Source organism: Aegilops tauschii, chromosome 4, assembly GCF_002575655.3.
Source record: "Aegilops tauschii subsp. strangulata cultivar AL8/78 chromosome 4, Aet v6.0, whole genome shotgun sequence".
NCBI lineage: Eukaryota > Viridiplantae > Streptophyta > Magnoliopsida > Poales > Poaceae > Aegilops > Aegilops tauschii.
The window spans coordinates 340,354,358-340,370,291 of record NC_053038.3 but is presented as its reverse complement, the minus strand read 5'-3'; positions in this window follow the sequence as shown (position 1 = coordinate 340,370,291).

Sequence of the window (15,934 nt, the reverse complement as noted above, 5' to 3'; positions counted from 1 at the left end):
AATATATATATGACCAAGGTTTATAACCAAGGTTGTAAAAGATAACCAAATATTGAAATATATGATACCTGTGACCTTTAGGCATAGTGTTGGCTGACCAACTTTGTAATGAGGGTAATAACCCTAATCCGGAGTAGAAGTAACTCCTGTTATATGATGCCGGTTTATCAGAAAACCGTTCCGGGCTGTGAGAAACACCGGTTTATTCCATACTGGTGACTTTGAGTCAAAACCAGACCGGGCTAATAGTCTCCGGATTATAATTTGATCGTGTACTGACAACTTGTAGTTGACAGCCTAACCGGGTTGATAAACACCGGTTTAAAAAATATCACAAATCTTATGAAACAAAGAAAACTTAGCAAAAGGCAAATAAAAACCGTTGTAGTCGAGGCTTTTCACGGGCTGCCAGGCCCCAAATTCGAGGCTTTTCATGGGCTGCCAGGCCACTGAGTTAAACCATTTTTGCAAAGCCTTTTAAGATGGTCCTCAATCCTTAACCAATCATCGTTTTAACTTGACAAGTTCAGGGTCTTCATTTTAGAGTAACTTGCCAAAGTTCGAAGGGTCATACCAGGTTTACCTGGGCGGAGTGACTTACTTAAATAGGCAGGTTAACTCGGGGTTTTAGGTGTATACACCAGGCTTCCAAGCCATGGCTTGATAGCCTGTTACAAGTGTAGATTCTTAGTTCATTTCGACAGCAAAGAATCCCCAAGCAACATTGTGAGCTGTGCTCAGTGGGTGCCTATGTTTGAGTTGTTGTTACAACACTCTCTTTGACCCCGGATCGATGTGGCTTTGAGCCGATCAAGAGGTGTGACTATGGTTCGGATACGACCAAGCCCCCAAGTGATGTTGTGGCATTGCGCCGATCAAGAGGTGTAGCTATGGTTCGGATACGACCAAGCCCCCAAGTGATGCTGTGGCATTGCGCCGATCAAGAGGTGTAGCTATGGTTCGGATACGACCAAGCCCCCAAGTGATGTAATATAAAGCTTTGAGAAGCTAAATCAAGGGGTAAACCGGACGCCGCTTTGTAAGCTCCATGTAACCACACATGATGTAAGAAAAACAACAGATACCCCGCTTTAGCTGAGGTTCTGGTTTATTATATTGATCCTGATATATACAATGTCATAATATGTACATAAGCAGAGCCTATAGCTCAAGTATAGTAGGGCCGAAGATGAGCAATATTCCACGGCTGGTTGGTCTCCTCCTCCGATTTACGTGAGTCTTTGCGCTCTCGAACATCGATTAGGTAGTATGACCCGTTGTGCAGATTCTTGCTGACCACAAAGGGTCCTTCCCAAGGGGGGATAGCTTATGCATATCTGTCTGATCCTGGATGAGCCGAAGCACCAAATCACCTTCTTGAAAGGTTCTGGTTCTAACCCAGCGGCTATGATAACGACGCAGATCTTGCTGATAAATCGCCGAACGGGCTGCCGCCATGTCACGTTCCTCATCTAACAGGTCAAGAGCTTCCTGTCGTGCCTTCTCGTTGTCAGCTTCAACATATGCCACTACACGAGGCGAGTCATGACGGGTGTCACTAGGAAGAACTGCTTCCGCTCCATAAACCATGAAGAATGGTGTGTATCCTGTCGATCTGTTGGGTGTGGTATTGATGCTCCACAACACAGAAGGTAACTCCTCAACCCAACAACCCGGCGTCCGTTGCAAAGGAACCATAAGCCGGGGTTTGATGCCTCTCAACATCTCTTGATTGGCCCTCTCCGCTTGACCATTGGACTGGGGGTGAGCCACTGATGACACGTCAAGCCGGATGTGCTCACGTTGACAGAACTCCTTCATGGCACCCTTCGACAGATTGGTACCATTGTCTGTTATAATGCTGTGTGAAAAGCCAAACCGAAAGATCACCTTTTTGATGAATTGAACCGCCGTGGCTGCGTCACACTTGCTAACTAGCTCTGCCTCCACCCACTTTGTAAATTTATCAACCGCCACCAAAAGGTGGGTCTTCTTGTCCTTGGACCTCTTGAAAGGCCCAACCATATCCAGCCCCCAAGTTGCAAACGGCCAGGTGATTGGAATCATCCTTAATTCTTGAGCCGGTACATGAGCGCGCCTTGAGAATTTCTGACAGCCATCACATCTTTTGACCAAGTCCTCGGCATCAGCATGAGCTGTCAACCAATAGAAACCGTGACGAAACGCCTTGGCCACCAAAGACTTTGAACCGGCATGGTGACCACAATCTCCTTCATGGATCTCACGCAAAATTTCACGGCCTTCCTCAGGAGAATCACAGCGTTGAAACGCCCCTATCACACTGCAATGATGTAACTCTCCATTGATAATAGGCATGGACTTGGATCGCCGGATTATCTGCCTGGCCAAAGTTTCATCCTCTGGTAACTCGCCCCGGTTCATATACGCCAGATATGGAACCGTCCAATCCAGGATAACATGAAGAGCCGCCACCAACTGAGCCTCCGGATCAGGAACAGCCAAATCCTCTTCACCAGGGAACTTGACGGACGGATTATGCAAAACATCCAGGAAGACATTAGGTGGAACCGGTTTACGTTGGGAACCCAGGCGGCTTAAAGCGTCCGCCGCTTCATTCTTCCGCCGGTCCACATGATCCACCTGATAACCATTAAAGTGACCTGCAACAATATCCACCTCACGATGATATGCTGCCATTAGTGGGTCCTTGGAATCCCAACTGTCGGACACTTGTTGAGCCACCAGATCCGAGTCACCGAAGCACTTAACTCGGCTTAGGTTCATCTACTTAGCCATCCGAAGACCATGGAGTAAAGCCTCATATTCAGCTGCATTGTTAGTGCAAGGGAACATTAAACGGAGAACATAACAAAACTTATCACCTCGTGGGGAAGTTAATACGACTCCAGCCCCCGAGCCCTCCAATTTCCTGGACCCATCAAAATGAATAGTCCAATAAGTATGATCCGGCTTCTCCTCTCGCGCTTGTAATTCTGTCCAATCATTGATGAAATCCACAAGTGCCTGAGATTTGATTGCCGTTCGGGGTATGTATTTCAACCCGTGAGGCCCGAGCTCTATAGCCCACTTAGCAATCCGGCCAGTTGCTTCCTTGTTCTGGATTATATCTCCCAACGGAGCAGAGCTGACCACCGTGATGGGATGACCTTGGAAATACAGCTTAAGCTTCCGGCTTGCCATGAAAACCCCATACACCAATTTTTGCCAATGAGGGTACCTCTGCTTGGACTCAATAAGTACCTCACTGATATAGTAAACCGGCCGCTGAACCGGATATTCCTTTCCTGCCTCCTTGCGCTCAACCACAATAGCCACACTAACAGCCCGAGCATTAGCTGCCACATATAGCAACAATGGTTCTTTTTCCACTGGAGCAGCGAGAATCGGCGGATTAGCCAGCTGCCGCTTTAAGTCCTCAAATGCTTCATTAGCGGCATCACTCCAGACGAAGTTATCCGTTTTCTTCAGCATCTGATATAAAGGGATGGATGGCCTTCTCGCCAAGGCGACTGACAAACTGGCTCAACGCAGCAATCCGGCCTGCTAGGCGTTGAACGTCATTGATACACTTCGGTTTAGCCAAGGAGGTGATGGCTTTGATCTTTTCCGGATTAGCTTCAATCCCCCTGTTAGACACCAAAAAGCCCAAGAGCTTGCCTGCAGGTACACCAAAGACACACTTGGCCGGATTAAGCATCATTTTATAAACCCACAGGTTATCAAAGGTTTCTTTCAAGTCATCAATCAATGTCTCCTTCTTCCTTGATTTTACCACAATATCATCCACATAGGCGTGAACATTGCGGCCGATCTGTTTATGAAGACAATTCTGCACACACCGTTGAGAAGTCGCCTGGGCATGGACACATAGCAGAAGGCTCCAAAGGGGGTTATGAAGGTTGTCTTCTCCTGGTCCTTAACTGCCATTTTGATCTGATGATAACCAGAATATGCATCCAAAAAGCTTAAATGCTCGCAACCCGCCGTAGCATCAATAATTTGATCAATACGGGGAAGGGCAAAAGGATCTGCTGGACAAGCTTTGTTAAGGTCTGTGTAGTCCACACACATACGCCAAGTGTCGTTCTTTTTAAGGACCAGCACCAGATTAGCCAACCACACAGGACGGAATACTTCAACGATTAATCCAGCCGCCAAGAGCCTGGCTACTTCTTCTCCAATAGCTTTGCGTCTTTCTTCATTGAACCGGCGGAGAAACTGCTTGACCGGTTTATACTTGGAATCAACATTGAGAGTGTGCTCAGCGAGTTCTCTCGGTACACCTGGCATGTCAGAAGGCTTCCATGCAAAGATGTCCCGATTCTCACGGATGAACTCGATGAGCGCGCTTTCCTATTTCGGATCCAAGTTAGCGCTGATGCTAAACTGCTTCGACGAATCGCCAGGCACGAAGTCAACAAGCTTAGTCTCATCAGCCGATTTAAGCTTCAGGGCCGGATCATGCTCTGTAGTTGGTTTCTTCAACGAAGTCATATCTGTCGGATCAACATTGTCCTTGTAAAACTTCAACTCTTCTGTTGCACAAACCGACTCCGCATAAGCCGCATCACCTTCTTCACACTCCAGAGCAATCTTGCGGCTCCCATGCACGGTTATAGTTCCCTTGTGACCCGACATCTTGAGCTACAGATAGACAAAACAAGGTCGTGCCATAAACTTAGCATAAGCTGGCCGTCCAAATAGGGCATGATACGGGCTTCTGATTTTCACCACTTCAAAGGCCAAGGTTTCTGATCTCGAGTCATGCTCATCTCCAAAAGCCACCTCCAGAGCTATCTTACCAACAGGATATGCCGACTTATCAGGCACCACACCATGGAACACTGTATTGGACGGTTTAAGATTTTTATCTGCTAACCCCATGCGACGGAAAGTTTCATAATAAAGGATATTGATACTACTCCCTCCATCCATGAGTACCTTAGTGAACTTATAACCTCCCACCTGAGGTGCCACCACCAGAGCCAGATGACCTGGATTGTCAACCCGGGGTGGATGATCTTCTCTACTCCACACAATCGGCTGCTCGGACCAGCGCAAATAACGGGGCACCGCCGGTTCAACGGCATTCACCGCCCTTTTATGAAGCTTCTGATCGCGCTTGTCCAAGCTAGTGGTGAAGACATGATACTGTCCGCTATTCAACTGCTTCGGGTTGCTCTGGTAACCCGATTGCTGTTGCTGCTGCTGATTGCCCTGATGATTATAGCCACCTTGGTTACCCTGATTACTTTGACTGTTATGTCCACCCTGATTACTGTGGAAGCCTGAACCGGAATTTCCTCCACCATAACCCAGCCCATGAGACCCGGGGCCCGAACCGCCTTCTGGCCCATGATCATACCAGAAAGAATCAGAATTTTTAAACTCTTGCATGATGTAACAATCTTTCCAGAGGTGCGTGGACGGGATCTCCTTCGTCCCATGCTTTGGACAGGGCTGGTTCAACAGATAAGACAAACGGTCCGGATTAGGACTTGGCCCTCCACCGCGCTGGGGCGGTTTACCCTTATGCCGTTGGCCCTTGTCATGTGTATTAGTATTAGCCACAAAGTCTAAACCGTGGTCTGCCTTACGCTTGCCGCCGTTTCCATGACCCGCCGGGTTGTGGTGCTGCCCCTTGGCGTTGCCGCTCTTTTTTCCCTTCCCTGTCTTATCATCGTCAGACTCGGGATCCTTGGTACTATCAGAGTCGGCATACTTCACCAATGCAGCCATGAGGGTTCCCATGTCATTACAATGACGTTTGAGCCGTCCCAACTTCAACTTCAGGGGTTCAAACCGGCAATTGCCTTCTAATGTTAAAACTGCGGTGTCAGCGTTGATGCGGTCCGATGAATGCAAAACCTCCGAAACCCGGCGCACCCAATGGGTTGTTGACTCTCCTTCCTCCTGGACATAGGCAGCTAAGTCCACAATTGACATGGGCTGCTTGCATGTATCCTTGAAATTCTGAATAAACCGGGCTCTCAACTCGGCCCGTGACCTGATAGAATTAGCCGGTAAGCTCTTTAGCCAAGTGTGGGCCGTCCCTTCTAGCATCATGGTGAAGTATTTTGCACATGCCGCATCATCCACATCCAGCATCTCCATGGCCATCTCATAGCTTTCGACCCATGTTTCAGGGGATAAATCGGCGGTGTAATTCGGCACCTTGCGCGGGCCCTTGAAATCCTTGGGCAGGCGCACATTGCGCAACGCCGGGACGAGACACGGCACTCCCAAAGAACTAGAGGTAACTCCTGGTTCCACTGATGTGGTTGGACGAACCGGAGTAAGCTGACGGGCTTCATGCTGCGCCGCTAACTCGGCCTCTCTGCGTGCCCGAGCCCGGTCCACCACCTCCTGAGCATCACCAGCACCACCCGCCGGGTTATTGCCATGGGGCGGATCACGGTTCCGCGCATTGCTTGACACTGCCGGTTCATCCATACGTCTGTTGTAACTCCGGCTTGGACGGGGAGTGGAATGAATCCGATCGCGACTATATGAATAAGCCTCCTGTTGAACCAAGGTTGTCTGAAGAAGCTCCTTAACCCGACGCGTCTCGACCGTCGCCGGAGAATCGCCTTCGATTGGGATGGCCGCCAGCCGTGAAGCGGCAGCGACAATGTTGTCCATCGGGTTAGAGTAATGACCCGGTGGCGTGGGGACATGCGGTGTTACAATGTTGTTCTGACGAGGCGGATCCACCAAACATGGCTGAACTGGCGCCCCTGCTCCAGGTGCCTCCGCCCGGTTTACCACCGTCGGATTACTGGTCCCTGCTCCTGGGGTGTTAAAGAGATTTCTAGCGTTATAAACCGGCGGCAGGCGAGACCGGTACCTCCTCTTCAGGACTTCGTTCGACGCACTCTGATCCAGCATAATCCGGTAAGCTTGTGCATCCAAAGCGGCCCGCTCCGCGGCCATCATGGTATCCTCAGCTGCTAAGTCGGCTTTGGCCTGGGTGATATGATCTTTCACTTTCACGATTTCCGCATTGTGTGCATCCTGATCCGCCGGGTTAACCTCCGCCATCAGCGTTGCCAACGCGTCAAACAAATCAGATAGAACCTGAGCTGGCGGTCGCACAGGGCCTCCTGCCCCGGCCGCTGTTGCCGCTGCCGATCCGGAAATCATCGCCGCTGCGGTCGAAGAGTGGAGCGCCGGTTGCGTACCGGCCATGAAGATCGCAACCCGGTTTGGTAGATCAAAGGGGTCCGGAATACTGTCGCCATCGGAACAGCCCCCAATCCGGCCATCTTGTAACTGATATAACGACTCGGTCTCTTCGGTCGATGACTCGTCGCCGGAATAAACGACGGTCTCACCACCATATTCCGATCTATCCTCAGATTCCCCTCCATGGATAACTCCCACGAAGGCACGCTTCATGACAGGCTTGACCCGGGCAGATCTCGCACGCTGAGCCGTTTCGACGAGGTCGGTGCAGATGTCCGGCTCAGGGCCCAGTTCGCCGATCTTGCCGATGAAAACGTGTATGCCACCAAAGGGGACCCGGTACCCGTACTCGATTGAGCCGGCCTCGGGACCCCAGCCTGCATCGTCAATGTAGAGCTTGCCGCGACGACTCTTGGTCATCCGGCCCACAGCGTAACCCTTGAGTCCTTCGAAGTTGCCCTCCAAGAACTTGAAACCATCGTGCGATAGCCCCACGGTGGGCGCCAACTGTCATGGTTTTGTCACGGCAGATGTCCTATAGAAAGGACTTAGTCGTGGAGCCATCGCTACGGATTAACTTAAAGGGGTTAAAGCGGACAAGGGACGCAAGAGAGTTTTATACTAGTTCGGCCCCTTACGATGAAGGTAAAAGCCTACGTCTAGTTGTGATGGAATTGCTGGGGTTTCGATGACCAGGGAGCGAATACGCTTTGCCGAGTCTCGAGTTGTTCTCTGTTGTTCTTGAACCGCCGCCGGGTCGTCCCCTTATATACATGGGTTGACGCCCGTCGGTTTACAGAATCCCGAGGCCGGCTCATAATCGTGTCCGGCTCGGTCTCTGCTACCTCTACCTTACAACACAAGTTTACATATCAACGCCGATTTATGTCTACAGGCCTTAAACTGGCTTTGGGCCCTGGGCCTTCATAAAGCGTCACCGTCTGTCTTTATGGACTTCAGATACAGATGGACTACTTATGGGGTTAACCCGGCCTCTCCTGGCCGGTTTACGCCCAGTGGTAATATCCCCAACAATTACCAATATATCCACATCTAAGGCCTATAATAAGAAACAATGAAACTGCCGCTAGGATGGTGAATGAGAAGTCAACATCCAACATGAATAGATAGACAGTAGGTAGATAAAAAGTTGACCTTATTTTCCTGCTGACTCTTTGATATAACCCCAGTAATGCGAACCAGTGGCTTTGTTTTTTCACAAATGGATCCTTTTCCCTTAGTTCTTCTACCAAAACAAACAACATTCCCCGGGATAACCACCATATGTCCGTATGACAACAACTTGCACCATCCACCTGACATGGTTCTTAGTTGATTGCGCCTCTTCTTCTGCTCTCACAGGATACAAACCAGACAGTGTCATGTGTAATGCTCCAATAATCAGACAATCAAGATGCACAAACTTATATATAGACTCAATCTGCTTAGTGAAGACATCTTAACATGTGTTGACATTCACAAAAGTGTCAGTACTGCTTTCATAGATGACAAAAGCAGATTTAAACTATGCCAACAGAATTACCAGTACATACTTTTATTGAAGTACATACGTACATGTACATTCAGTAGTCTACCGGATTTTATTCTTGTCAGAACATGCAGAAGATTTTAAAAGGTAAATAGACAAATACTAATCCAAGTAATATGAACATTGGGATGCTCTGGTTTTATATATCCTTGCTCTGATTTCTTGTGCAATCTATTTTCCATGTAATACCAATCTGATTTCTTGGTGATAACATGATCGAGTGAAAGAAAAAAGATACTCCCTCCATTTCTCTTTAGTCTGCATATAACATTTGGTCAAAGTCAAACTTTGTAAAGTTTGACCAACTTTGTAGAAAAAAATATCAGCATCTACAATACTAAAGCTATATGGTATGAAAATTAATTTCATGACGCAATTAACAATATTGATTTCATATTGTGAATCTTGATATTTTTTCTATAAACTTAGTCAAAGTTAACAAAGTTTAACTTTGACCAAATCTTATATGCAGACTAAAAAGAAACGGAGGGAGTACATAACAACATTGGGAAAATATATTGCTAATGAAAAACAATGTTCCCAGAAAAATATATTGCTTATATTAGAAACATGTTGTAGATGATGAATCTAACCTAGGAATATATAATATAATATAATAAATATCCTATATGCTTTTGTTTCTTCTATTTTGTTTACATATTTTCTCATTTCTATTGAATAGGATTCTAAAATCATTTCTTAAAGCGGAAACGCGCATAAAAGAGGACACCACTTATAGTTATAGACATTAAGGATATTGTAGTATAAATTTAGCCTGACTCTGATCCACCCTCCTTAAAGTTTAACTAATTTGAATTACATAGGTGGTGGGGCATATTTATAACAAGTCATAAATAATACATCTGTATAAATGTTTTCTCTACATTCGCTCTATATTACAAGGCTAGCATCTTTTACTGTTCCACAGAATTGAAATCTAAAAGGAAGGTCACATTACCAAGAATTCAACTTCTGATTGATAAGCACTAAGTCGAGAGCCAAGCAATATGCAAAAATGGGAACCATAATCTCAAAAATCTTTTACCATCCTCGTCCATGTCGATGAAAGATTAAAATAACTATAGAAAATATAGATGGTACAAAATCTCGTACCATGACATCACAAGCTCAACGATGGTACAAACGAGCGACTAAACTGATGATAACTGTATACCATGCAGATTGTAGACTTTCGGAATTAACTCCACCAGCTGGTAACAAAACATAGCATGTGTGTCCTAATTCCTAAATGGGCGTTGAAGTCCTACAATGATCAGAGGACCAGTCCTCTTCTTATGGTTCTATCTGCAGGGATCCCAGTGTGTTGACAGAATCAACATGCATGTGGCCTCAAAACAGAAAGATAAATCATGCCAATATTTTGTATGGACAGGTTTGATAGATATCAAAACGTACCCAATATGCATGACCTTTGGCCTGCGATCCAAACGCATCCAAACGCCCGAGCTCCCGCAGCTCCAAGCCGCCGCCGCCGCCCTGTAGGCCCGCGTCGGCGCCGCACGCCGCCTCTCGCTGGAGACTGTCGCAACCGGAGGTTCACCGTCAAGGCTGCCACACCCCTGCCCTTCCTCCTCTCCCTTCCTGCTGTTCTTCTATATCTCCTCCTCACCTTCAAAGCTCTCTCTCCCTGGAACTGCAGCAGGCCATGGAGAAGCTCAGCCGCCGCCGCCACCCATCCGACTCGCCGGAGCGGCCTGTCATACAGACATCATTTAATGGCAACCGAATCTACATATAACCCTGCATGATTTACTACCTCAGCTATGCTCTATTATGATAGTTGATTAGAGTGATTAAAACCCCAAGAGTATATGAAATGGGTATGGCTGTACAAAATTTATACATAAGCTATACCCTATTTCCGGAGTTGCAATCATTAGGTTGAGAAGGAACAAAACCAAATGAGATGTCTGCTGCATAATTTTCTAGCTGAGAGCCAATCAGTATGGCATCTACGTCTATGTTAGGAGGCACAATCTGCAGTTTTATGTATGATTTGGACAATTAGCCTCACCAATTATGTTTTTCGTATCACTGAAGAAAAAAGAAGGCGAGACACAATGTTGAATGGATAGATAGCCATCCAGTATCAACCATCTAACAGGAAAAATATGTGAAGATGGTACTAACATCCGGCATTCAACGCTGCTCCCATGATTGCAGAATGGACAGGAAAAGACCATATCGAGCTTGTCCATCCGCTTCCTAGTGGGTGGCTTAGCGGCGCCTTCCTCTTCCCCACGGTTCAATTTATCTTCTTCCTTGCAAAACCTACGCAGAGCAGCGGTTAGAATCTACCTATCAAATGATGAGAAGATATTTAACACACTAATGGAGTTGCTAGCCGCGAAGAAGAGGACCATCGGGGCGGCGACGGAGAAGAGGATCGGCAGGGCGGAGGCAGAGAAGAGGACCGGCGGGCGGCATCCGAGAAGAGGAGGACCGGCGGGCGGCGGCGGAGAAGAGGACTGGGGGGCAGCGTCCAATAAGAGGACCGGCGGTGGAGGGCGAGCGGAGCGGGAGCGGAGGAGGGAGAGGATGGGGGCGGCGGACGGCGGGCGCACGAGGCCGGGGGCACGGCGGCAGAGAAGTGGACCGGCGGGCGGTGTCCGAGAAGAGGAGGACTGGCGGGCGGCGGCAGAGAAGAGGACTGGGGGCAGTGTCCGAGAAGAGGACCGGTGGTGGAGGGCGAGGGAGCGGAGCGGAGGAGCGCGAGGATGGGGGCAGCGGACGGCGGGCGCACGAGGCGGGGGGCACGGCGGCGCTTGCTTCTGTTGCAGTCGCTATGCGCCTCGTCGGTGTCGCCCTTGTCCCCTGGCGAGCGGCAAATTGGAGGTCGCCAACCCCTGTCCGCCGGCGTCGGCGGAGTGTGGTTCGGCGAGGCTAAGCAGGCCGAGCGGCGGCTGTGCTTGGCAGCGAGAAGTGGCAGCGGGGCCGAGCGGCGGGATCGAGCGATTGGCGGCGGCGGCAGGCGCGGCGGCGGGGCGGAGGGCAGGCGCGGAGCGTGAAGGGGCGGCGACGGGGTCGAGCGGTTGGGGGAAAGGGGCGTGCGGGACTGCGGGTGCGTGCGGTTTTTCTTTTTGAGAGAGTTTCGTTAGCGAGGGAGGATCGAGCGAGGGAGGATTTCGTTAACGATGCTTTTAGGCCTTTAGATCATAGATTAAACGGCTAATATGCTGAGTTAGATCTGCCTTCTCTTCCTTTTATAGGCGTAGTAGATTATATGTGGATAACATATTGCTGATTGGAAATGATATAGAATTTCTGGATAGCATAAAATGATACTTGAATAAGAGTTTTTTTAATGAAAGACCTCGGTGAAGCTGCTTACATATTGGGCATGAAGATCTATAGAGATAGATCAAGACGCTTAACTGGACTTTCACAAAGCACATATCTTGATAAGATTTTGAAGAAGTTCAAAATGGATCAGTCAAAGAAAGGGTTCTTGCCTGTATTACAAGGTGTGAAGTTGAGTGAGACACAATGACCGACCACTGCAGAAGATAGAGAGAAAATGAAAGTCATTTCCTATGCCTTAGCCATAGGTTCTATCATGTATGCAATGTTGTGTACCAGACCTGATGTGTGCCTTGCTATAAGTATAGTAGGGAGGTACCAAAGTAATCCAGGAGTGGATCACTGGACAGCGATCAAGAACATCCTGAAATACCTGAAAAGGACTAAGCATATGTTTCTCGTTTATGGAGGTGACAAAGAGCTCGTTGTAAATGGTTACGTCGATGCAGGCTTTGACACTGATCCGGATGACTCTAAGTCACAAACCGGATACTTATTTATATTGAATGGTGGAGCCGTCAGTTGGTGCAGTTCCAAATAGAGCGTCGTGGCAGGAACTACGTGTGGAGCAGAGTACATAGTTGCTTCAGAAGCAGCAAATGAAGGAGTCTGGATGAAGGAGTTCATATCCGATCTAGGTGTCATACCTAGTGCATCGTGTCCAATGAAAATCTTTTGTGACAATACTGGTGCAATTGCCTTGGCAAAGGAATCCAGATTTCACAAGAAGACCAAGCACATCAAGAGACGCTTCAATTCCATCCGTCATCAAGTGTCGGAAGGGGACATATAGATTTGCAAGATACATACAGATCTAAATGTTGCAGACCCGTTGACTAAGCCTCTCTAACGAGCAAAACATGATCAGCACCAAAACTCCATGGGTGTTAGAATCATTACTATGTAATCTAGATTATTGACTCTAGTGCAAGTGGGAGACTGAAGGAAATGTGCCCTAGAGGCAATAATAAAGTTGTTGTTTATATTTCCTTATATCATGATAAATGTTTATTATTCATGCTAGAATTGTATTAACCAAAAACTTAGTACATGTGTGAATACATAGACAAACAGAGTGTCACTAGTATGCCTCTACTTGACTAGCTTGTTTATCAAAGATGGTTATGTTTCCTAGCCATAGACATGTGTTGTCATTTGATAAACGAGATCACATCATCAGAGAATGATGTGTTGGACAAGACCCATCCGTTAGCTTAGCACTATGATCGTTTAGTTTGTTGCTATTGCTTTCATCATGACTTATACATGTTCATCTGACTATGAGATTATGCAACTCCCGAATACCGGAGGAACACTTAGTGTGCTATCAAACGTCACAACGTAACTGGGTGATTATAAAGATGCTCTACAGGTGTCTCCGATTGTGTTTGTTGAGTTGGCATATATCGAGAGTAGGATTTGTCACTCCGATTGTCGGAGAGGTATCTCTGGGCCCTCTCGGTAATGCACATCACAATAAGCCTTGCAAGCAATGTGACTAATGAGTTAGTTGCGGGATGATGCATTACGGAACGATTAAAGAGACTTGCCGGTAACGAGATTGAACTAGTTATAGTGATACCGACGATCGGATCTCGGGCAAGTAACATACCGATGACAAAGGGAACAACGTATGTTGTTATGCTGTTTGACCGATAAAGATCTTCGTAGAATATGTGGGAGCCAATATGAGCATCCAGGTTCTGCTATTGGTTATTGACCGGAGATGAGTCTCGGCCATGTCTACATAGTTCTCGAACCCGTAGGGTCCACACGCTTAACGTTCGATGACAATCGGTATTATGAGTTTATGTGTTTTGATGTACCGAAGGTAGTTTGGAGTACCGAATGAGATCACGGACATGACGAGGAGTCTCAAAATGGTCGAGACATGAAGATTGATATATTGGAAGACTATATTCGGACACCGGAATAGTTCTGAGGTGTATCGGGTATTTTCCGGAGTACCCGGGGTTACTGGAACCCCCGGGAGGTTATTGGGCCTCATGGGCCTATTGGTGGAAGAGAGGAGGCAGGCCAAGGTGGGGCACGCACCCCCCCTAGCCCAAACCGAATTGGACTAGGGGGCCGGGCCCCCTTTCCTTCTCTCCTCCCTCTCCTTCCCCCTTCTCCTTGTTGGAATAGGAAAGGGGGGCCGAATCCTACTTGGAGTAGGATTGCCCCCCCATGGCGCGCCTCCTCCTCTTGGCCGGCCTCCTCCTCCCTCCCCCCTTTATATACGTGGGAGGGGGCACCCAAAGGCACACCAAAGTTTCTCTTAGTCGTGTGCGGTGCCCCCCTCCATAGAAACACACCTCGGTCATATCGTTGCAGTGCTTAGGCGCAGCCCTGCGCCGGTAACTTAATCATCACCGTCACCACGCCGTCGTGCTGACGGAACTCTCCCTCGGCCTCAGCTGGATCTAGAGTTCGAGGGACGTCACCGGGCTGAACGTGTGCAGATCGCGGAGGTGCCGTACGTTCGGTACTTGATCGGTTGGATCGCGAAGACGTTCGACTACATCAACCGCGTTACTTAACGCTTCCGCTTTCGGTCTACGAGGGTACGTGGACACACTCTCCCCGCTCGTTGCTATGCTTCTCCTAGATAGATCTTGCGTGATCGTAGGATTTTTTTTGAAATACTACGTTCCCCAACATCTTGTGCTTCAGGTGGAAGAAGAGGAGGGGAGTTGTCGGCATCGTCGTCGCCACTATCACCGCCGGTCGCGGTTAGCTTTTGGCCCGGCCGTCACTCGCCGTCATCGCTGATACGTCTCCAACGTATCTATAATTTTTTATTGTTCCATGCTATTATATTATCTGTTTTGGATGTTCAATGGGCTTTATTATACACTTATATATTATTTTTGGGACTAACCTATTAACCGGAGGCCCAGCCCAAATTGCTGTTTTTTTTGCCTATTTCAGTGTTTTGAAGGAAAGGAATATAAAACGGAGTCCAAATGGAATGAAACCTTCGGGAACGTGATTTTCTGAACAAAAGTGATCCAAAGGACTTGGAGTGGACGTCAAGCAATCAACGAGGAGGCCATGAGGCAGGGGGCACGCCTACCCCCTGGGCGCGCCCTCCACCCTCGTGGGCCCCTCGTAGCTCCACCGACCTACTTCTTCCTCCTATATATACCTACGTACCCCGAAAACATCAGAAGAGGAGAAAAAACCCTATTTCCACCGCCGCAACCTTCTGTACCCGTGAGATCCCATCTTGGGGCCTTTTCCGGCGCTCCGCCGGAGGGGGCATTGATCATGGAGGGCTTCTACATCAACACCATAGCCTCTCCGATGATGTGTGAGTAGTTTACCTCAGACCTTCGAGTCCATAGTTATTAGCTAGATGGCTTCTTCTCTCTCTTTGGATCTCAATACAAAGTTCTCCTCGATTCTCTTGGAGATCTATTCATTGTAATCTCTTTTTGCGGTGTGTTTGTCGAGATCCGATGAATTGTGGGTTTATGATCAAGATTATCCATGAACAATATTTGAATCTCCTTTGAATTCTTTTATGTATGATTGGTTATCTTTGCAAGTCTCTTCGAATTATCAGTTTGTTTTGGCCTACTAGATTGATCTTTCTTGCAATGGGAGAAGTGCTTAGCTTTGGGTTCAATCTTGCGGTGCTCGATCCCAGTGACAGTAGGGGAAACGACACGTATTGTATTGTTGCCATCGAGGATAAAAAGATGGGGTTTATATCATATTGCATGAGTTTATCCCTCTACATCATGTCATCTTGCTTAAAGCGTTACTCCGTTCTTATGAACTTAATACTCTAGATGCATGTTGGATAGCGGTCGATGTGTGGAGTAATAGTAGTAGATGCAGGCAGGAGTCGGTCTACTTGTCACGGACGTG